Genomic DNA, 23,960 nt, shown 5'->3' with positions numbered 1-23,960 from the left:
TCCCTAAGTGAGTTGTCTGATGGACAAGAATGATATATGCTTTGAAATCTCACAAAGAGTAGAAACAAATTAATCACATTTATGCCTTGCAGTTGTTCTAACAATGATGAATGACAGATTACTTTGGGAGTGTTGCTGAATCATACAATAAAATGTTTACTATTAACGGTTGGTCTCAGCCACGGATCTGCTGACCTTCAATATGTTCCTGACAGGCTCAGTTATCAAAACCCAGCATTCTGGCACAAAGCACAGAACAGTGTGCTTCTTCATACACAATACCAATAATTGTTGATAAGAGCAACCGCTTGCTTTTCTTGCTTCTGCATTGCCTATCGCAGAAGAACAATTACAGAGGGATTGTCCTGAAGATTGAGTTAGGTACAATGAACCCATTTCTGGATGTCGTAAGTACAATGATAGCAATATATCTTATTCTCAACATAACTCCAGCTGTGGGTACCTAAATCCAGAGACTGGGGTCATATACAGACAAGACAGAACCCTCTACAAACCTGAAAAAGTCCAGGTTTGCAGAAACATATGAGACCTAAAAAAAGCACGTTGAGGGATTAACCCCACCCAAAATAATTGAAATAGTGCCTATAGCTTTATGAAATGAATGCCTTCCCAGTGGCTTTTGTGGCAGTTGCTAGGCAACCACAACAGTATTGCCAGCCTTCATGCCTTAGTTTCTGTCAGTAAATGGCAGGGGCAGGGCACATGGCCCTTTCCAGGGCTATTTTGGTCTTTGAGGGAGGATTTGTCAAATGATTTGCTACTATGTTTGTGTGCAATGAAAATCACAAAAATAAATGTTTCTGGGTCTTTCTTGTGATTCTCCAAAATGGAAACACTAAACCTGACTGCTTGACACAAAACAATTCCCTGAAAAGTTTCATTTTCCCCCTGTGAGTTCTGCCATTCACCAGCAATGCAGTATGAGCTTGCATTTAACTTTGAATCTGTACTGATTTCATGGAGAATTTCATTCCAATTGTTGCAAGGGAGGAGCAAAGAGCAATTCCAGCCAATCCAACATGCAGAGAGCTGCCATTCTCATCCCACCCCCTCCTTCTGGGCTGGAGACTTTTTTTCTTGTGAAAGTAGAAAGCCTTGGTTGCTCAGGGGCCTGTAGAATTCAAATGGTTTGCCCACTTTGTTTGAAACTTGGAGGTTCTTTGTAGAACAGGCTGAAGACATTCCGCTGCAATTTTGGAAACATTTGGTTGAAAAACAATGATTCCAGATATCCTTCCCCCTGCAAAGGAATAATGAAATGCTGGTGGTTGGCTGAAGCTCTATTGCTGACTGTTGCTTGATGGCCGTTTTAAGAATTTGTAGAGAGAACTTAGTATAGCTATGCAGAGAGGGACCTACTTTGGGAGTATGTAAAATGACTCCCTTTTGTTCAATCTGCTTGAAATTTAGGGGGTTTTTTGTTAAAAGGAGGACTGTGTTCTGTGTAATTTTTGTGCTGTTAAGTGCAAAAACAGCTGCCCCAGAGCCTCTAACTGGTCCCCCTCCTCATTCCTGTTGAAAAGAACAGCCACAAAAATTATGAGAATGAAAACTACTAATGAATTTTGAACCCAACCTGGAGATACCTCACTAGAAAACTACCATATCAAGTCAAACATTTCACTCAACAGCACTTGCTATGAAACCACACACACACACACACACACACACACACACAAATCTAGATGCAAGCTCCTACTTACACTATCACATGGCTTGTATAACTCACCTGGCTGCTCACTACTGTTCAACAGCAGCCACCCACAAAACCCAGTGTGATATAGTGGTTAGAGTGTCAGAGCAGAATCTGGGAGAACCAAGTACAAATCCCCACGCTGCCATGGAAACTCATTGGGTGACTTGGGACAGATACATACTCTCAGCCTATCCTATCTCACAGGGTTCTTGGGAGGATAAATCAGAGAACAGAATGATATGAGCTCTTTTGGGGTTCTATTGTGGAGAAAATATAAATGAAGGAAATGAATAAAAATACAGCTGAAGATGGGAGGCAGATAAATGGTGGATGGAAGGGTGACTGGGAAGGACAAAAGGAAGCAGGAAACTGTGAGGTTATGGGGGTGCCAGTAGGAGCATAAGATGAAATATTATGGGCAAGGGGATGCAGGACAAAGTGAGGTGCACTCTGCAATATGTTGTGGGTTTCCCATCATACAATTGGACCTGACTGGCAGTGCACAACTGGACCTGGCCACGCTGGCTGCACCATACAACTCCGCTGGAGTTTTCCTAGGGAGAGGCTGCCAAGGGAAGAGTGAAGGGAAAACAGAGGGGCAGATATGGGTGGGAAAGAGAGAAGAAAGCTGGAAAAGGGGAGGGGCTATGTGGGCTTTCAGGAAAAAAAGAGATGAAATAGTGAGGGAGGGGAAAATGAGATTCCCCCTGCAAATCTTTTGTAGGTTCCCCACATGTCCATTTATAATAATCAGAACCTTCATTACAGATGTACAGATCATGTTGTTTAACATCTAACTGGTTTAGAAATTGGTTGTTACCTAACCTGTCTGCTGCCCTTTCCACCAGGTATTATTTGATCTGCTGTGATTTCATGGAATATTCACAGACATTTTAACTACTGATGAATGAGGCCCTTGGCTATAACGTGTTGATGCAGTGCAACAGTACAGTGTCTGATTGGGAAGCAACTGGTTTCATGGGCTGAGCAAACAAACTTCCCATACAAGGCCTATGAACAGGAGAGGCAGCTGAGGTCTCAAAATGGGCGCAGGGGACTTACCATTCTAACCGCATCATAGTTGGAAAGGTCATTGACCAAAAGTTCTCCAAGTCTTGTAGATAACTTCCAGATCTCCTGGAAGTACAACAGATTGGCTGTATTAGTGGGGGGAAGATCTTACACATTGCATTGTCTTCTATCCCCCCCCGCCCCAAGAAGAAGACTCGAATGTATGAAGAGAATGACACAGATATGCTCCAATTGTATTTCCCACATGATTGCAATTTTAACTTCTTGAAGCTGCCAGTAATTGTGGGAATCAAAGTGGGAGTGTATGTTGGTAGCACTGGTTCATGCAGGCTACCATGATCCTTGTACTGAGAGGTGATTGGAATGCATTGCAGTGGAAGGGATTGGCTCATGTGCGAACCACTCCTGAGTTTATATTAATTTCTAGGATACAGACAAACCAGGTAAAAATGAGTATGCTAAAATTATAGCCTTCAGAGTATAACTGTGGTAAATACCACTTTGGTAAGAATACTGAAATTACTATATTTATCTTAGAAGTCACCCATTACAGTAATTTACAACAGTGCAACTATAAAGTTTCTTATTACTTAATATCAGAGAGGTAACAACTAAATTCACAGCTGTATATCAAATTATACTGTTGCAGAGGCCATGCTGTAGTCAATGCTCAACTTTGAGAAATGCACTATGCAGCCTGTGTTTTATAATAACTCAGGGGATTCACTAAAAGAATAAAGAAATTATTTACTCCTGCATTCACTTGCCAAGCATTCAATATTTCATTTCTGATAAAAAGCAGGTAGAGAATGCTTTCAAGAATTCAAAGAATTTCAAATCTGTTATCTTGTTACAATCTTTGCAGCAACCCTGTAAACTAGGGTTCCTTGCAACAAAAAAAGGTTTGAGTTTCCCGCTTTGGAATTTACAAAGTGAGAAAAAAAGTCGGAAATAAGCAATTTCCAAAGTGGCAAGCCGCTTTGAAAATCACTTATTGACTTGCTTTGGTATACTGTGTAAAGATTCAAAGCACACCAGAAAGCAACACTTTCCTTGCTACTTGCAAGCAGCAAAAAAAGTGTTGTGCTCAACTTCCTGCTCCACCGCTTATTTCACTCAATGGGAAAAGGACAAGGGAATCCCCTCGTCCCCCTCCCATCTAGTGAAGTAAATGTTGGGGCACTTTGTTTCAACCCCCATGCCCCATGCTTCAGCTGACGGGCAGCCCTGCCCGTCAGCTGAAGCAAGAGGCAGCTTGCAAGCGGCACGGAATAGGGCGCTTTACGTTTCAAAACCTGCACCACTTGCACGTTTACTTTGTAAACCACTCTGAGTGGGTATTAAGTTGTCTTGAAGGGCGGTATATAAAGTGAATGTTGTTGTTGTTGTTGTTGTTGTTGTTGTTGTTATACAAGCTTGATACTCGTGCTTTGCTACAGTATTTAACTTCTTTAGATCCAGTTATATTACTTATGGGTAGGTAACATTTTTTGGTTTGTGTGGGGTTTTTTTGAGTTGGCAACCCAAGTGAACTTTTAGGGGAAGACTGGGAGCTACATTTTACCTCAGAACACATTAAATGACTCCCAATAGCAACTGCATACTGTTTAGAATGCGGAGAGTAAGGACCAATCAAGCTGCATACTCATATGACCTCTGTCTCTGGGGGAAGGGGGATGAGGTGTGGAATATTGTGAGCCCCAATCAGCCCACATATGAAATAATCTTGAAAGGCTGGCCCAATTAGGGAAGAGTGGCCAAGCTGGCAATGGGTGGGGGCACAATAATAATAATAACAACAACATTCCATTTACATACTGCCCTTCAAGACAACTTAATGCCCACTCAGAGTGGCTTACAAAGTATGTTATTATTATTCCCACAACAAAACACGCTGTGAGGTAGGTGGGGCTGAGAGAGGTCCTAGAAGCTCTGACTGACCCAAAGTCATCCAGCTGGCTTCAAGTGGAGGAATGGGGAATCAAACCCAGTTCTCCAGATTAGAGTCCTGCGCTCATAATCTCTACACCAAACTGGCTCACACTACACCAAACTGCCAGCCACATAGGGAAGCTATATCCTTTTGGGAAAACACATTTTACTCCCTCGGGGCAAATTTCTTAAAATCCCTTCATAGCGAGGGTTTACATCAAGAAAGGAATATTCTCCCCAAATTTCATGTTTCTAGGTCCAGGGGTTTGTTGATGAGTCAGTCAAGACACTTGTCTTTATATATATAGATATGAGTACAAAATATGTGCAGCACAGATCAGTTGTGAATGATCTAAGTGCATTACTTTACCACTTGTGTGATCCAGCCTCTCTGAGCCTAAACCATGTATGGACATTTTCTTGTTCACTGAATAATGCTTAATTATTTTTTTTAACAACTATTATCATATATAGAATTAGGCCCTGAATTAGGCACATTTGAATGTGCATTCAAATGCATACACCACCTTGAGCCAACCAGGCTAATTATGTTACATAACAACAACAAAAACAACAACAACAAAACTCAAGCCATTATTGTGTTTAATGTCTTCACAGAAAAGAAGTATTTGTGCATCACCATAGTTTTAGAACAGAACACTTCAGAACAGATTATCAAAATCAATTGTCACTCGGCATTCTGCTAAATCTCGCAGCAAGTCAAGATGAATTATAACTACCAGCTGGGCTCACAGGCCCATTTCTTTCAGAAACAAATGAAAATCCTGCTTATGGTTGCAGAATTAAGAACAAACCACAAATATCGTTAAGGTCTAAAAATCCTGTAATGTACTCTGAGCCTGAACACATTAAAAACCTTCCTTGCAACGTTAAGCTAATTTTGAGGATTTATACGTTAATCTTTGGGAGGCAGATATATGCTCTCATGGAATCAAATAGTAAATTTAATACAGGAGGTGGGAAAAAGCTGGCGAGTGGAAACATTGCATCAAGTATGCAACAACAGGAACATAATGAACAATGGAATAAATCAACATTAGCAATGAAGCAAATGCGAGATAAAGGGAAAAAATCACTAAAATATGAACCTTTGGTATTCATGTTCAAGGTGTACACCATCACCTTTAAGTCTTCTATGGTATCACTTATTATTAGCAAGCAAGCCTTTATTGGCATATATAAAATATAAAATATTAAATACAGAAACGAGTCTATACAGAATGAGATTAAAATTACAGATAGGAGCAGGGCAACAGTGCAGCAAAACCAGTATAGAATATTACCTGTCAAGGTGTAGAGCCATGGCACTGTAGAGAAACTTTGTACTATTTCAGTTATTTCCCCATCTGGGTATCACTGTTTCCATGATCAGCACACTTCCTTATGAGAGGAAACAATCAAAAACTCAGATGAGGTGAAGACTAGGCCCAGGAATAAACTTGGGGGCAGTCATGAGGTACTTCTGAAGACCCTATAGAAGAGTCCCAAGAACTCAGGGAAGACAGGTAGCTCTGTCCCATCCGCAAATTCCCAGAACCATCTCCAGAACCAGAACCATCTCCAGATTCAGAAGCTCTATCCAACCAGGGGGCAGATATATTTCAATTTTGAACGAGATGGCCCCTTTAATCAAGCAGTATTCTCCAGCGAGTCAGGGCTAGACATGGGCACAAATCGAAATACGAAGCCAGTTTGGTGTAGTGGTTAAGAGTGTGGGATTCTAATCTGGAGAACTGGGTTTGATTCCTTACTACTCCACTTGAAGCCAGCTGGGTGACCATGGGTCTGTCACAGTTCTTCCAGAGCTCTCTCAGTCCCACCCACCTCACAGGGTGTTTTGTTGTGGGGATAATAAGAACATAATTTGTAAACTGCTCTGAGTGGGTGTTAAGTCATCCTGAAGGGTGGTATAAAAATTGAATGTTGTTTGTTGTTGTTGTTGTTGTTGTTGCTGCTGCTGTTGTAGTTATTATTATAAATTTTGTCATGAAACGGGCCATTTTGTGTATCACGAAACAGCATTTTGTGCAGCTGCGGTTATCACAAAATTATCATGAAATTCATAACTTTTTGGCCTGTTTCGTTAGCTTCATGAATGATTCATAATTTCAGACAGGCTGGCGGTGATCCGTTGATTCCCTAGGCAACAATGGGCCCAGACCATTTGTTGCCATTGGAAACTTCAATCATAGTCCACTTACCCTTGATTAGCAGCTCTCCCAGCCATCTGGAGAGCTTCCATTCTGCCCTATATAGCCAGGAGCTGGGGGTCAATCCCTAGGCAACCAAGGAGGTAGATTTTCTGTAGCCATGGGCACACCAATCTCACCCCTCCAAACCCTGTTAGACAGGTCTGTCAGCCAACCACAGACCTCCTGTTCTCGTGATGAATGGCGGGGTTTTGGAGAAACATCCAGCTCATCCTCCACATCCCAAACACTTGAGACTGCCCCTGCCTGCTGTCCACCCCTCACTCCGTCTTCCCAGCCCAGCTCCACACCACAGCTGGTCCTTCATCCTTCTTTGATCCAGCAACTCCCGGTCCCCATTTCAGCCATGCACTCTGGCAGCACTTCCCATCTCACCCTTCCCATTGACCTTCCTGATCAACGTATTGCAAACTGGGAGGGTTGGTGGAGGGGAGCCAGCTAAAGTTTCCCTGCTAGTTTGGCATCTCCGGGTATGAAGAGGACTGTTGTAATGCCCCGGGTTCTGACGAATCACAAAGTTGACAAATCATTTCAGCAAACTTGTCAATTTCGTGAAATTTCATGACTCGCGATTGGTGGATCGCAATGAAACACAAAACTCTCATTTCAGTTTTTTCCCGTTTCATGCCCATGTCTAGTCAGGACATGCATTTCCACAGGGGGCTAGTTCCCACTTCCATTTTATCTTCACAATGACCTTGTGAGGCAAGTTAGGCTGAGAGAATGATTTGTCTGAGGTCACCCAATGATCTTCATGGTGTGATAGGGATTTGAACCCATGTCCTTCAAGTCATAGTCCTCACTCCCCTACATTACACTAGATCTCATACTGCTCTTGCATCAGGTCCTTATTGGGAGGCTCGCTGTGGTCCTGACTTCTGCTAACTTTCCTGCTCTCTTAGCTTGCTTTTTCATTCTAGGAACACTGCTACAGGCAGTGACTCAAAACAGGAGAACCACTATCAAGGACTTCAGGGTTGAACCACAAAACTCCATCTGAGTCTGTGGCTAGTCTAGTGAGCTATGACAAGTGTTGGGTGCTCAGAGCTCTTTTCAGACATAAAAGGGAAACAGGAACACACAACATTGGCTTCTGTGATTGGTAGGCAGCATGACGTCTCAAGGTTGGCCATCAGATTTCAAATATACACTAGGTACCAGGCCCCTTGCCTGGTCAACAGAGCAGTGTTTTCTGCCTGAAGCACTGTAGGCTGCAGCATTAAATGGCCAGACTAAATCCTGGCATTTAAAAAAACTCATATAAAATATATCGATTTATATGCACTTAAAAACCCTTGTTTTTTACTTTTTACCTATTTTTTTCACTCCCCCACAACATGAAATAGCTGCATGCTTGCTTGCTCAAATAATGTATGTCTCTAAATCCTCTCTACCATACAATTTTTTTTGAAAATGAAACTCATGTCCAGGGTTGAAGGGCTTTCCCCTGTGCTCACCTGCAGAGCTGGAGAATGGAAGTTCACTGTGACACTGGCTCCATGGCACAGTGCTACCCATGCCAGCAGGTTCACCTCTTCAGACTACGTCAGGCTTGGTGGCTCCCAGTAGTACTCCCTGCAGCACCAGTACAGCATAGCTCCAGTACAGTATAGCCACCTGATCTGTAGGGGAAGGAAGGTGGAGGAGATGGCCTTGAGAAGGTTGTAGAAAGTGGGGCTGTCTTGTCCCTTTTCTGGCTCTTGTAGGATTCCTCTGTCCAGTGGGAACCACCCCAGGGTTGCTGAGCTTGCATGGCTTCCAGGCACTCTTTTAAAAGAAGCTCAGACATGAGTTGACAAGGTCATGCACAGAGTCACAGAACTATGGAGAAGTCCAAGAAAGGGAAGAGAGAAGGTCAAGGGTGACCAGAAGCCCCTCTTCCCCTTTGATGAGGTTAACGTAAACCAGTGTGAAAAGGCCCCAAGGGTAATCAAGCCCAAGGACCTGATCCCAGGTGCATATCTCCTCACAAATTGGGATGCTAATGAAATTTTCTACTGCCTGATTTCCCCTCCAGATTTGACCTATCCACTCACCAACACAAGACATCCAAATGAACTCAACTACATTTTTTTTGCTCATCTCATTTGATTGCCTGTGAAATTATGTAATACATTGGTTACTCAACTTTGACTCTCTCCATACCATTACAGAATGCATAGAACTCCATAGGATTTGTGTCCAGGGGAACAGCAGTTGATCTCAGAGGCCAGTGTTTTGTTCCTCCCATCTCCTGCACTAAAACTGCCCCCACATCCTAAAAAAATGGAATGTGACTTCAATGTCAATTCAGCCAAATATGTAAGCATTGCAGAATAAAATTTATATCCAAATGCATATTTTCAGCTGAAACAGTGGTGGGGAGGTGGGCAGAAGAAAGGAATTTCTACACAGAGAAACTATAATAGAATGGAACCTGGGGGATTTGCTTTTCCTTAATGCTAATCTGTCTAGAGTTGGGGGGAAATTAGACACTTCAGAATGCTTAAACATGTGGGAGGGGGAAAGGTGCCTTTAAGAAATTTCAGACAATAGTTGTTTGGGCCCCGACACTCAGTAACAGCCATTCTGCAGGGAACATTAGAGCCCAGCAGAAATTTCCCTTTGTAACTCATTGGAACAAGTGGGCCCTGGAAACTGTCCATGGTGCTGAAGTGGCAGATGACACCTCCTTGTCTCCTTACTCACGAGTCATGGCCAGTCTTTGCCTATTGACTTAGCAATGAGTGCAACTGTTGTCTACTAAGAAGATGTCCCCTGACAGGGACACTCTAGCAACTTAACCTCCATGTAGGTCCAGCCTTGTTAAGATGGGACAACAGTTGTCTTCAAACTGCTTTTTGTCCACTTTAACATTGGTTTGTGCATGAATGAATGGATGTATGGATGAATGAATGGGAGAATAGTTTGCATTTCCTAGACAATTAGGCCACGGCAAACTGCTGGAGAAATTGCTAAGATTTTAAAAGATGAATTGCCACCCAAATTGGAATGGCAGAATGAAGGTCTCCTACACAAGACCTTCTGAAATGAAAGGAATGGCACAGGGATAAAGAAAAGTTCTTGTGCAACTCCTGTTCATCTCTGAATTTTGACCATAGAATATGAATTATTGAGTATGAATGAGCAAGAAGGTGTTTTCTGGCTGTCAAAAATGACGGACATTTCTACTCTGCCTCTCCTAATCTGAGCTTCTTACAATTTAGATCATAAATTTTTTTATTAAAACCGTTGCCCAAATGTTTGATTGCATCACAGATATTTTGGATAAATTATGAACTGTGGATATAAAGCTCTTGCCATTGTCCTCAACAAGCTAGTTAATGATTGGGGGTGGGGCACAGGTATCTTTGTGGTACCAAATGTAGAAAGTAGATTTACCTGGGGGATGAATTTATAATGAACTAAGATACAAGAGACACAAAAGGAAATTTACCGATAGATGGCAGTGTTACCTTTGGGAAAGAAATCCTCAAGCAAGATTAAGTGTCACCACTTAAAAACATTTATGATTAACAATGAATTAATAAAGCCAATTATTACAATGGAAATTTTAAAATGGCATATACTGCTTGGATTAGATCAGCTGCCAGCACTTTTAAAATGTGTTTCGGTCAATTTAATCATCTCAATGGCCATCCTTATGATGCTAATATAATGTAAGCTTGAGGATTTCAGAGAAATAAACTCCTCTCTTCCAAAGAGATAGACCATCTTGGGTTCAGAAGCAACTGGTTCCCCCCCCCCCTTCTCAATCCTGCATTCCTAAAGCAGAAGATTTTCCACTCAGGTAAATATGACCTTTCCTCAGCAAGGAGAAGTAGAGTAGAAGAAGAAAAAGTGCCAAATAATCCTGAGGGCTTCCTCTTTGACATAACTACTTTCTAAACTACTTGCTGCTCTGATGTTCTCCCTCCCTCTTCTGTGCTTTAGCATGGTGGACCAAGGTAGTTATTTGATTAAGATATTTAAAGTTAAACATTTTCAACATTTTAGATATTCTTACACTTGGTTGCTAGAGAATCAGAAAATTAACGTCACACATGCAAGTTAGATTTAAATATATGTGACAAGGATCACACATATATGTGCATGAACATGTAACTATCTCAAATACTTAATCATAGGCACTACATTTAGAGAGAAGAATGTCTTCAATCGGTGGCACGAGCACCTTGTTTTTATGGAAAAAGCTGCTTATCTGAAACAGCCTCAGGTAAAAAAATCTACAAAATCAGAGGAAGAGCTGGTTTTGAATGTTTTTTTTGTAAAGTAAAAACTCTGGAGATTTCCCCCTGGCATTACAAATACTGCATCATAATAATATAATTGTTAATCTGTTATGGCACTATCAACTTATTCTTTGTAAAACAGTGAATCACACAGACCTGGTTGGCCCAGGAGCCAAGTGAGTCGCATAGAGTGTGGTACAGCTGTTAGCCAGTTGGACTAGGATTTAAGAGACTTTGTTGTGAAGTTCACTGGGTCAACTTTGGCCAGCCATTCTCTCTCAGCCTAACCAGCCTTAAAGGGCTGTGGGGAGCATATGGTGAGGAGGCCTCTGCTTTGTGGAGGAAACGTGAGATTAAAACAGGATAGCGTCTTATGTTCTTCATCCCTTGTTAAGCAGGCATAGGCCTGCAAGTGAACTGTGAGAACCAGACAGCTCCCATCAAGCCTGAGATTTCTGTTTGAAGGCCACATTCCTGATAACTATCAGCAGCTGACTGGGGAAATTATCACCCTGTCATATCTTTAATTGTATGAAATACCTTAGCAAACCATCCCTCCTGGAAAGACTTTTTCTTTCTTTTTTTCCCTCCATGGTGTCCTTTCTTCATTTACCTTCAAGGTTAGCAAATGAAGGCTTATTTTTCAGAGGCAGCCATAATCTGATTTTTGTCTTGAAAATGGGAGGAAAATGATTAAATTCCTTTAAATGGTAATAGCAGCTTAAAGGAGAAAATATGTAATAATAGGGTTGCAGAAAAGGAAGAACGCAGCTGGAGCATAAGCGCTTTAGAAATATAATCTATAGACTCGTGTAGCATAAGCAGATCTTAATTAAAAATTGCAGCAATTGGGAAAAAAAAGCTCCCCCCCCCCAATACAACACCTGCTGAAAATCACAGATATCCAGTTCCTGGTGTGATTTTCAATAAAGTCATCCTTTTCTTTGGATCTTCAAATTCCCAAAAGTTTGAAAGAACAGAGTCATACAACATATTGGCATGAGCTTTTTTTCTAGTGATTACAAAGGGTTGGATCTAACTAACTAAGCTCAGAGCTCATTGCCTGAAAGTTGGCCTCTCTTCCTTCCTGGTCAGTGGCTTGCAGCTCTGACAGGTGAAGCCAACCACTGGAAGAGTATTGTATGTAGCACAAAGGATGTGCACAACTTCAGGTGGGTGGCTGTGTTGGTCTGCAGTCAAAGAGTAAGATCTGGAGACCAACTAGATTTCTGAGGTATGAGCTTTTGAGAGTCAAAACTTCATCAGATGAAGGGTGCTTTGACTCTCGAAAGCTCATACCTTGTGGACAACTGTGATTGTGTCCATCTGGCCATATTAGCCAATAAATGAAACATTTCATTATATTTTTTCTCCACTTGATCTAATATATCTAGTAGAAGTAAAATATTTTAAAACATTTTATCCAAGTATAGGCAAAAAAGTAAAGAAAAGAAAAAGGAATTTAAACGGGGCAGCTTTGCAAAACATAATGACTGAGATCAAATCACTGTCTAGTAGAGATGGGCATGAAATGAAATACGAAACAAAGTTTGTCACGAACCAAGCCAGTTTGTGGTTCGTGAACTGGCAGTTCATCAGAGCCCATTTTGGGGGCCCTCTCCTGCCCCCCTTCCCCACACAGCAGACAGGGCATCTGGCCACTGCTAGCTGCTAGTGTGGCTTCAGGCTGGGGCTGGGCAAAGAGGTCAGCAGACAGGGTGCCCGGAGCATCACTGCATCTTCCCCCCACCCTGCTCACCTGGCCCCCACAGAGCGATGCCAGGCTATGCAGCTCCGGGCCACCCAGCGCAGCTTCAGGCGGGGTCCAGGCAAGTGGGGTTGGGGGAATATGCAGCGATGCTCCGGGCACCCTGTCTGCTGACATCTTCGTCCAGCCCCTGCCTGAAGCTGCACTAGCAGCTAGCAGTGGCCAGGCAACCTGTCTGCTGTGTGGGGAAGGGGGGGCAGGAGAAAGGCCCTCAACCCCCCCCCCCACACACACACACCCAGGGAAGGGGAAGAAGGGTGCCTGGCAAGAGCCCGACGCCTGCATTCCCCTCCCTGCCGCTCTGTAAACATTAAACTTAAAGCTGCAAGGATGCCTACACTTCCTACACTTCCCATCAAATCTTGAGGTAAGCAGACACGTGTTGAAATTGAGTAACTTGTTTTGTTTAGTTCAGCTCTATGTTGGTCCCAAACCATATAGGGCTTTAAAGGTCAGTACCAGCACATTGAATTGTGCCTGAAGACACTGTGGGAGCAAGTGTAGAGGGTCAAGACTGTAGCGATATTTTTCCTATGACCCATTTAATTCAATACCCTGGTTGCAGCAAACTGCACTAATTGAAATTGAAGAATTGGTGGTCACAAGGTGATGTTGGTAGACTGTGTGCTTCTCCTTCTTGGAGGTAGGGAAAGATAAAACTCTCTCACCAGCAAAAAAACCTACAGCTCATCATATAGTTCACAATTTGGACCTCTGAGCTACACCTTTCTTCCTCAATAGATCTGAAGCAGAAGTTGCAGCGTGTAGTGAATGCAAACCTAAATGACTTCGCTTTATTGCTACAAACAACCCACACAAACGTGCCTGATTAGTGTGTTCTGCTAACTCTTGGAATTCCTGTTTGATTCCAGCCATCCATAATAGTCAGGTAAATGTCTGCCAAATTAAATGTAACTGCCAGTTCTTTATGATGTGGGAAAAATCAAAGCAAATAAGCCAGTCTCTGCTTTCTTTTATCAGTTTGTCAATAATTACATTCCATGCTTAGCCATTTAATCACTCATCTATTAGTCTGAAAAGGAAAAAGGTTCTTTAGATTTTTTTTTCTTCCCAGTACTTCATCTTATTTATCATCTGGCTAAAATACCCCCAAGCTGTAGCAAATATGTGGTTTGAATAAATGCTGAAAAAGAGACATTTTAAAACACATTTAAAACATCTATAGTGAGGTAAAACATGCTGTGCGTTCAAAAACAGTATATGGGGCATATTTTAAATAATGCTCCAAACTGCGTATTAAGGGTGAAATAACTTTAGGGTTTGGTAATATGGATTTGTAGAATTGTGTCTGGAATTTGGGGATGGAGGGAGAAAGACATTTCTCACAGTAGTTGAAAAATTCAGAAGTGGGCAAAGCTAGACATTACAGTAAATGTTGTAGCAGTCACCAAAGCTTGATGCACTTTCCTAATATATAGTAGAATTTACCTCATGGTGGGACATCAAAACACTCTGCATTCACTTGCTAGTTTTTTATTATTATTATTTAGATATTTATACCCTGACTTGTTCTTCAACAGGGACCCAAAGCAGCTTGCAACATGATCCTTATCTCCATTTTATCCCCACAACAACCCTGTGTATTAAGCCAGGCTGAGGGTGAGTGACTGGCCCCAAAGTCACTTCTATGACTGAGTAAAGATTGGATTTGCCAACTTCCTATTGTGAAATTCCTGGAGAATTGGAAGTGGAGCCTGGGGAATGTGGTGTTTGCGAAGGGAGCTCAGCAGAGGTGTGATGCCATAGAGCCCTCCACCTTCAAAACAGTCATTTTCTTCATGGGTACTGGTCTCTGAGGATCAGTTAATTCTTGTAATTCTTCTAATTCTCCAGGCCCCACCTGAAACTTGGCAGTCCTGGTGGGGATTTGACCCTGGGTCTCCCAGATCCTAATCTGTCAAAATAAACATTACATCATGCTGGTTGTCTGTCAAAGGATAGAAACAGGTGTAAGAGCCCACTATAGCCAGATGGAATATGACTACCAGTTTATTTCTTGCTGGTGAGGAGACACTGGGGTTTAGGATGTTGAAGTTTCTCCTCAGCCTTCAGAGAAGATACATAACACCCAATTTCATTATGGTTTTATCATAGTCATAAATGTGTTACTGATAACTTCAGGTGGGTAGTTGAGTTGGTCTGCAGCAGAAGAGCAAGATTCAGGTCCAGCAGCACTTTAAAGATAACTAGTTTCTTAAGGTATGCGTTTTTGAGAGTCATGAAGGGATCTTTGAGTCTCAAAAGCTTTGACTCGCTGGTAACCGTTTCACTCCATTTTGGGTGTAGACTGTATACATAAGTTTTTGTTGTGGTGATGATGATAAATCATAATAATGAGGGCTTTTTTCTGGGAAAAGAGGTGATGGAACTCAGGGCAAAGCTACACATGACGAATGACACTTGAATGGCAAGTGTATTTCTCCCTGTTCACTTGCCCTCCACTCAATCCACTTGCCGTTCAAGTGTCATTCGTCATGTGTAGCTTGGCCCACTGTGGTGGAACTCAGGGTATAAATATCAGCTTCATGCTATGCTGTAACTATGCATTTGCTTGCCCTTTCCGCAAAACCAACTAGCGTGATTTTTGTACCACTTTAGATGGGATTATGCATATGTGAATAATTCATGTTCTAAAAGACTAAAAACCAGATATTTCCTTAAGAAGAAAGCTAGTTGGGTGCAGAGTGAGGACGAGCCTGAAGGGGAGGGAGAGTAGAACAACACAGACACATTGGCCTGGGTGAAAATCAGGCCACAACTTTATTGGTTACAGATTCCTCAGGCCTTGGCAGGGCATAGGCTGGGGATGATGGGTGCAACTGACAGCACAGCAGCTGACAGCAAACACTCCAGCCTTGGTCCTCTCTCTCCCCTTTCCTAGGCCTCATTAGAAACAGAAATGGGACTTTTGCTTTCTTCTTAAGGAAATACCTGGGGCTTGCAACCTATTTCTACAGAAAATCAATAGCAAAACTCCCACTGATCTGGAGTTTGAAGATACTAACTCCAGAGTAGTCTCATTAACTTCAAATGAGTTGCTTTGGAATGAGAGCCTTTATTTCTTGAATAAATGTTTGGATATGAGGGTCTCTGAAAAGCCTATTGATTTTGTTACCTTTATTTAGTTTTGAGTTATTTGAAATGCTTTCTCCGAAGCTCATTAGAGTAGGAACGGATCAGGAGAACCCACTTAAATTTCATATCAAAGGCTAAGCACGTGGGGAAGAGGTTCAAAGGCTGTCAAGCATCTGCTTAGTTTTGTTTCCACTGAAGTCAGCAGAAATTGAAACATTTTGAGGGATGGTTCAGTCCCAGGAGCTGTTATTGGCCTCAGGGCTCACCTCTGATAAAGGGAACGGGGGTACTCTTTAAAAATATGGCTGGGTTATTAAAGAAGACCTCAAAAAAGTGAACTGGAGTATTCCTTGAAAGCAGGAGTGGGTGTTAAAGAAGACCTCAGAGAAAAGTAGCGTTCTTAAAAAGTACATGTGGGTTATTGATAGAGTGGCCTGGTGCCCACCAGTTTGCCCCTCTGCCTGCCTGTTGCTGGTGAGCATCAGGAGGAGGTAGGCTAGCCAGCAATCACAGCCCAGACCAAAGGGGGCACATTCTCCTGGCCATGAGCATGATGACGTCACTTCTGGAAGTGACATTATCACATGGAGCATCATAGTTTGCCAGCACTGATTCTTTTAGCACGTGTAAACTCTTGCGTTCTGCACAATAATGTCTCTTCTTGAAGTGACATCATTGTGTGGGGGAAAAGTCCAGGTGAGTAACAACAACAACAACAACAACAACAACAACAACATTTGATTTATATCCTGCCCTTCAGGATAACTTAACACCCACTCAGAGCGGTTTACAAAGTATGTCATTATTATCCCCACAACAGCAAAAACCCTGTGAGGTGGGTGGGGCTGAGACCTAGAAGCTGTGACTGAGGGCCAAGCTACACATGACGAATGACACTTGAACGACAAGTGTATTTCTCCCTGTTCACTTGCCCTCCCCTCAATCCACTTGCCGTTCAAGTGTCATTCGTCATGTGTAGCTTGGCCCTGACCCAAGGTCACCCAGATGGCTTCAAGTGGAGTGGGGAATCAAACCTGGTTCTCCAGAGTAGAGTCCCGCACTCTTAACCTCTACACCAAACTGGCTCTCCACTACCAGTACTGTCCCTCCGCCAACCTGCTGGCAGCCCTAGTTATTAGAAAAAACCAGCAAGAAAATAAGCTCTCCCCATTTTTGTTAGGAAATGGCAAGGTTGAGAAGAGCTTGTCTTTGCAAGTTCTCTCTCCTGAGTTCTCTCTCTCCAAGCCCTAACTCTTGAATGTCTCTGTTTTTTAAGGGTCTCTGGGAGCTGGGGTACTGCTCTGGGACAGAGGAGTGAAGCCCTTGATATCGCCTGCTTCCCTATTGTAACTGCTGTTTCTCTTATTAATACCAGGTAAATTTGCTGGAGAGGAAAAGGACAGAAAGACAAAGTTCAAGAGCTCACATGGATGGAGAATGGAATGAAGTGTTTAGATCCTGTCTTGCTCCTCATGATAATGTAATTGAGAGCAGAAATGAATTTCTGAGCCTGAAAGCCTGTAATCATTTAAATGGAGACTGGATATGGAACCTTCTATATGTAAACCGTATAGAAACTACCACTGAGAGCTTGCATCTTCCCAAAAGCTACCAACTTACTAACAAATTTTGTGAAATTCTCAGCTTTGGCGTACAAGATCCAGGGTGCATAATTATGTACATGTATGGACTAAGGTGGACTTCCTTAGTTGCTTATTAATCTCTAGGTAGGTGTTGGACATAGACCAGGGAGAACTGGAAACTTTCCAAGTAACCTTGGCAAGTCACAGTTTCTCAGTCTAGCCATCATTCCAGGGTTGTTGCCTGGAGGTAAAATGGGTATCCTTAAGAAATCTGCCCCGAGGTACCTGGGAGGAAACACAGGATGCCAAAAGAAACAGCATTAAGAAGATCAATCTTAATGGCATCATCTAAGCTCCACACCAAAACCTATTCATGTTATTTATCTCTTGTTATTTTTGATGAGTGAACTCTCCTCTGCTCAAATGGTGACTTGAATGCCAAAGAGTATCCTCAAATGTTCAAAACAACATTCTCCTTTTTAATCAAGTATCTAAATGATACCTAAACTGGATCACAAATTATCTTGACTATCCATGTTCTCACACTATCATTAAGGTTCATGCATTGGAGGAAAAAATGCATGATACTTGGTACATTATGTGTCATTATGCTTTGTCCCTTAGTACGTACTGCTCCAGCACCAGGTTCAGAGAAGTTACCCAAGGTGAATATGCATAAGGTCATTTATATTGATACAAAAGCAGTCGAGAAAATACAGCTCATTCTAAACTCTAAACACATCAAGAGTATGGAGGGTTGACTTGAAAGTAGAAAAATGGACATTGCAAAGAGGGTAGAGTTTGATTTTCAAGCACATTATTTGCAAGGATTCTAGCATCACAAATTAGAATTGAGACTTTGGGTACTCGAGAATTTTCTTTTCTTTTTAGGATTTTAAACAAATCGGGCCTAGCTTTATCAGGAAAGATCTCTCAAGTACTTGAGTTCCAATTTAGCTCTTAGAGATTTACTGCTTCCAGATACTTTCAGGAGAGCATCTGCAAATGTCAAAGCTTTTTCAGTTCATCCTTGAAAAAACCAAAGATATGCTAGAATTCCCCAATGTCTTACACGCAATGTTGATGGATAAAAGATTTTGCTTTGTACTCCATGTTTCTTTACAGGGACCCTTAAAAGTTTCAGACCAGAAGTCAGAAATACTGTGCTCATTGACCTTTTCTGCACTACATATTGCTTCATTCTCTTGTGGAATTTCTTCTCTTGCTTGTCTTTTGAAAACAAAAGCTTTGCTAGCACAAGCTGCAGCAACCGAATCCACCAAAGCTGGAATAAATTCAAGCTGCATTTGATCCTGAAATTGCAAAGAAATCTTAAGGAGAGATAACATTTTAATGTGCAATTGAACCATTTTTTATCACTAGGACAGACTTGAATGTTCTAAAAAAAAAAGGTTCAGTACAAAAAAGTGGACTTTGGGGGAGGAAAAGAGGGTAAAAGACTGCACACTGCCCCCTTCTCATTGCCTGCTCATGGTCCTGGCAGTAACCACCCTGACTGCTGCTACTTCCTGGCACTAGGGCAGACTGGAAGACCACAATGACCCTGAAAAGGACTTTCTCCAGTATCCTTAATGACTAGTCCGCTCCCTGCTTGGCAATATCTCTGGCTTCTCCAGAGTGAGGGCTGGAAGCATCCCCCTCACTCTGACTTGGCTCCAGGTTAACTGGTTTGTAGGTTAGAGCAGATCATCAAAAGACTTAACCTTGCACCATTCTACTGAAATCTTAAATTTGCAATAATCCTACAAGATCTCCACCATTGGAAATGTGGAAGCTGAACCGAGAATCCATCGCTCATACAGCATTCAGAATGATACTGGATCAACAGGGCCAATTCATACTTTAAATTTTGGATGAATACTAAATTTACCTATGTTTAAATGATGAAATAAATCTATGGTGCTTGGAGCATGCATGTTTAAAGAGCTGGAGTTCTCCAGAATATATATGGCACTGGGGCTCAATGAAGGATTGAGATAGTGCCAGAGAGGCATCAACCACCTCCCCAACCCCATCTCTTCTGGACATGCCAGCACATCTTGGCTTATGTCTGTCTTGGTTCCAGCATCCCAGCCTTCTCCCCTAAGGGAAAGAAAAAGAAACAGTTGGCCAGCACCTCCTTAGACATCCTTGATTTGACAATGTCCCTCTGAAAGACAATTGCTTGGCGGAGTGCACTGCAGAGGCAGAAGGCTGCTGCTGCTTTTGAGCTTCCTGGAGACAACTGAAGCCAGCATAGTGTAAATGGTGAGAGTGCTGGATCCAAACTGGGTTCAAATATCCACATGAGCAGCTCACTGGATGAACTTGAGCCCATGGATTATCTGTCAGTCCACAGGGTAAAATACAAAGATAAAATAGGAAAAGCAAGACCTATGTACTCTTTGCCGAGCTCCTTGGAGGAGTGGCAGGACAGAAAAGATTTGGTTGACCCCTTTGGGATACAGGATGCTACAGTAGTGATGCCCTTGGGCTCTTACAACTTGATGCCCAACTTCAAGTCTACTGTTTCTTTTGACATACGCTAGAACCTATCCCAACTATACCATCTTAAATTTCCTGATCCTGGCCTACTTTCCTTCTTTATCCACCCTGATCCAGTGATGCTATACACAACTCTTGACTTTTATACTCACAGAGCTTCTCTTTATCACAGCCCTGATGACATATATAGTTGTAAAATGTTATTCATTAAGAGGGACCCTGGAGCAAAGGAAGTCTGAGTTTCTTACCCTTTTGCAGCTGAACTCACCCTTTGAACTCAAGATTTGGAAATGGCAACAAACAGGCTTATTTCTGGCATTTCTGCTAGTCCAGGCAATAGGTCAAAGGCCAAATTTAGTCTCCCTTCCAAATAAAGTTCTGTTAAAGAATCTAGTCCTGCCCGAGAAAAGACAGAGACCCCAGGACCCATCCAGCAACTGGTACTAAAGATGTGGTCCTAGCTGCTCTGCACAGAATATTCTAATTGGGTAAATAATGTATTTTCAAATGCAGCCCTTGACTGGACACAATCATTTGTTTTCAGCATCGGGAACCCTCTGTGGTTACCAGTGAGACATAATTGCATGTACAGAGGCACAAAAAATATTTTTTCATCCCTCAAATGAATTTATCTCATTATCTCAGTGTGCACTGCATGAGCCCACGTATCATTTCTTGAACCCTCTGTATATCTTCCAGCAACTGTGGTCAGGAAATCCTAATTATCGAAGCAGCACTATAATTTTTGGTGTCCTTATAATCAAGAATGCAACCTAATACTGCTCGGCACCAGAGGGATACTTAGAATCTACCTAGGTGTCACTTAAGATCCTGCAGACAGTCTATTATAGAAATTAAGCAGAATTGCTGCTAAAATTCACAGTTTTCCAACCCTTCTCCCCACATATACATAGAAAGTGGACTGAATATTAAGGTGAGCACCTGGACTCATATTTATGTTGGAACCATTGGATTTAAAACAGGTATCTTATCGTATTATTACAGAAAGGGATTGGCTCCCTTCAGTTTCCTAGGCAGTAAGAAATTCCATGTCTACCCTCTTTACTTCAGGGTCTATTTTTAAAAATGGAAGTTGGAGTGGACAATTATTAATTTATATTACTAGACCACACTGGCTTCCTAGCCACATATACCTACTCATGTGTGTCTACTCACATGGATCCTTTCACATATTATCTTTGCAGCATGGAAGAAGCTTAGGGGTATTGTTGAATTTTGTGAACTCAGTGTTCTGATTTGAAAACTCCTGTTTCTGACACAGGTTCTCCTCACTTGAAACAAAGCAGCCATCACAGGCTTTGATCTTGCAACTAGAGATGGGCACAATCCAGAATACAAACCAAAAAAACCCACGAAACTGCCCAGTTCGTGGGTCGCGAACCAGTGGTTCATGGAAGCTTGTTTCCACGAATTTCCACGGAACTGGTCTACTGGTTCCGTTTGGTTCGTATTAAAGGGCAATGCCCCTTTCCCTGCCACTTCTCTCAGGCCTTATGCTGCTCTCAGGCCACTGTAGAGGTTTTTCTCTCCTGCAGTGCTCAGTTCCTTGGCCGCTAGCACTTCTGTGAGCATAAGGCCTCCTTGAAAAACATTAACCTTGCATACATGGAAGTGCTAGCAGCTGAAGAAATGGGCACCAGAGCAGAGGAAACCCTCCCCAGGGGTGAGAGGGAAGTGTGACGGAAATGATGTCATAGGATACAACCCCACATCCTTCATTTTGTTAACAAAATTTGATAGACAAATTGATTTCTATTTTTGCATCAACTGCATATAAATGACATATAATATACATGGCATTAAAATGTCATAAATGGAACAGGGCAGCACACAAGAGAACAATGCAATATATAGGGCAGCCACTTCAGCTCCCTGTGAAAAATCTTCGATAGGGAATAATGACAATGCTGCTGTTCTCCTTCCTCACTTTCTGGAACAAAACAAGCCACGGACCACAAAAATGAAGGAAGGCAAATGCATCATTTTCAGCAGAAAGGTAAAATTCTTTAATTGTCAGGGAAGAGAAGAAGGGTTTTTTTTTAATGCTGGTAGCTGGTGCTCCCTTGCTTGACTGCTGCATGACCACCATTTCCCCCTCATAGGAATCGGAAGAAAAGTGCTCCTGTGCCAAGAGGCACCTAATCCAGGGTTCTGTAAAACTGAATCCCTTTGTTCATTCTGCTTGAAACTTAGAGGATCTTTAGATTAGAGGGAAGACTAAGTTCTGTGCAAATTTGGGGCCATTGTCTTTATAAACAGCTTCTCTTGAATACATTCCCCATTGAAAATAATGGTCCTGAAACTCTATAACCTGAAAAAAAAAACATGGATTTGAATTCTGAATCAGTAATGCCCTACCAAAAAATCAGTAATCATAGTGACCTTCCGCACAATCTCAGATCTGAAATTATAACAATTTTTTTCTCGGCACACACCCTTCCCCTCTCTAACCTCAAAACATCTCAGAGCAACGTATTTTTTATCCCTTCCAACTCTTGTGCTCACAACAACCTTGTGAGGTAGTTTAGGCTGTAAAAGAGTGACTGGATAAGACACCCAGCAAAATGCATGGCTGAATGAAAATGTGAACCTGGATTTCCTAGATCATTAACTAACTCTTAACTGCAAAACCACACTGGCACTTTGCCACTCTCCAATGGGAATGTGAAAAGTGGACCACAAGGATAAATGCTGTGTTACCAATTTAGAAGGATCTATACACTACCACAAAGAAGCATCAGGGGTGCTGCATAATGGCATTAAGTATCAGAGTTGCATTCAGAATCTACATAGGTATCATTTTAGTTCCTGCAGACACTCTAGTAAAGCAATTGTATAGAACTGCTTTTGAAATTTGCAGTCTCTCCCATACATAAACATGGAAATTGGTTGAATATTAACGTGTGCACTTGGGCTCATAATGAAATCATTGGGTTGGAAAATTGCTGACAATCTCTTTGCCCCTACTTCCCCCTTCTCACCACTACAAATGTGAGACAATGACCTTAGTGGCTATTATAACCAGGCTAACTGATCAATAGACTACCACAAAAATGCATGCCAAAGTGGAGTGTCTGACCCATCTTGATAACATCACTATTGTAACTCCAAGGTATAAAAAAGGAAGCACAACAGATTATCTTAGCATATACTGCAATTTCATCTTGGAATATATCTAACAATGGGCTTTGCTAAAACTCCACACATTTTCAATGAAATCTGATTGTCACCCCCCACTGAAGAGACGTCTGTAGGATCATTATTTGCATCAATATTGTGAGAAAGAAAACACAGGAAGAAAGCAAGAAGTATCTCCAAGTATTATTTTAGCCATCTGAAAAACAAGATGCCAACATGTGAATGTGCTGATTTATATTGAAATGAACTCATTACTGTTAATGCTCACTGGCTTTGGAGTACTTCATAAATCTCTTATCAGAAGTTAGCGGTTCATGAATTATCAAGTTTATTAACTCAGCTAAAAATATCAGACTGTGCTTTCTTTTTTTGCATTGCTGACTCTTAAGACAAAGTCACAACGTTCTTGTAAACAGCTTCATTCATGAGACTTCTTTATATTTCTAGGGTCCACAAGAAAGAGCTGAGATATGCCCTATAACAACAACATTTGGTATATATACTGCCTTCAGGAAAACTTAACACTCACTCAAAGTGGTTTACAAAGTGTGTTATTAATATCTTTACGACAATCACCCTGTAAGGTGGGTGGGGCTAAGGGAGCTCTAAGAAGCTGTGACTGGCCCAAGGTCACCCAGCTGGCTTCAAGCAGAGGAGTGGGAGATCAAATCTCGTTCTCCAGATTAAAGTCCTGCCGCTTTTAAT

Source organism: Eublepharis macularius, chromosome 13, assembly GCF_028583425.1.
Source record: "Eublepharis macularius isolate TG4126 chromosome 13, MPM_Emac_v1.0, whole genome shotgun sequence".
Taxonomy (NCBI): Eukaryota; Metazoa; Chordata; class Lepidosauria; order Squamata; family Eublepharidae; genus Eublepharis; species Eublepharis macularius.
This window is presented reverse-complemented; position numbering follows the sequence as displayed.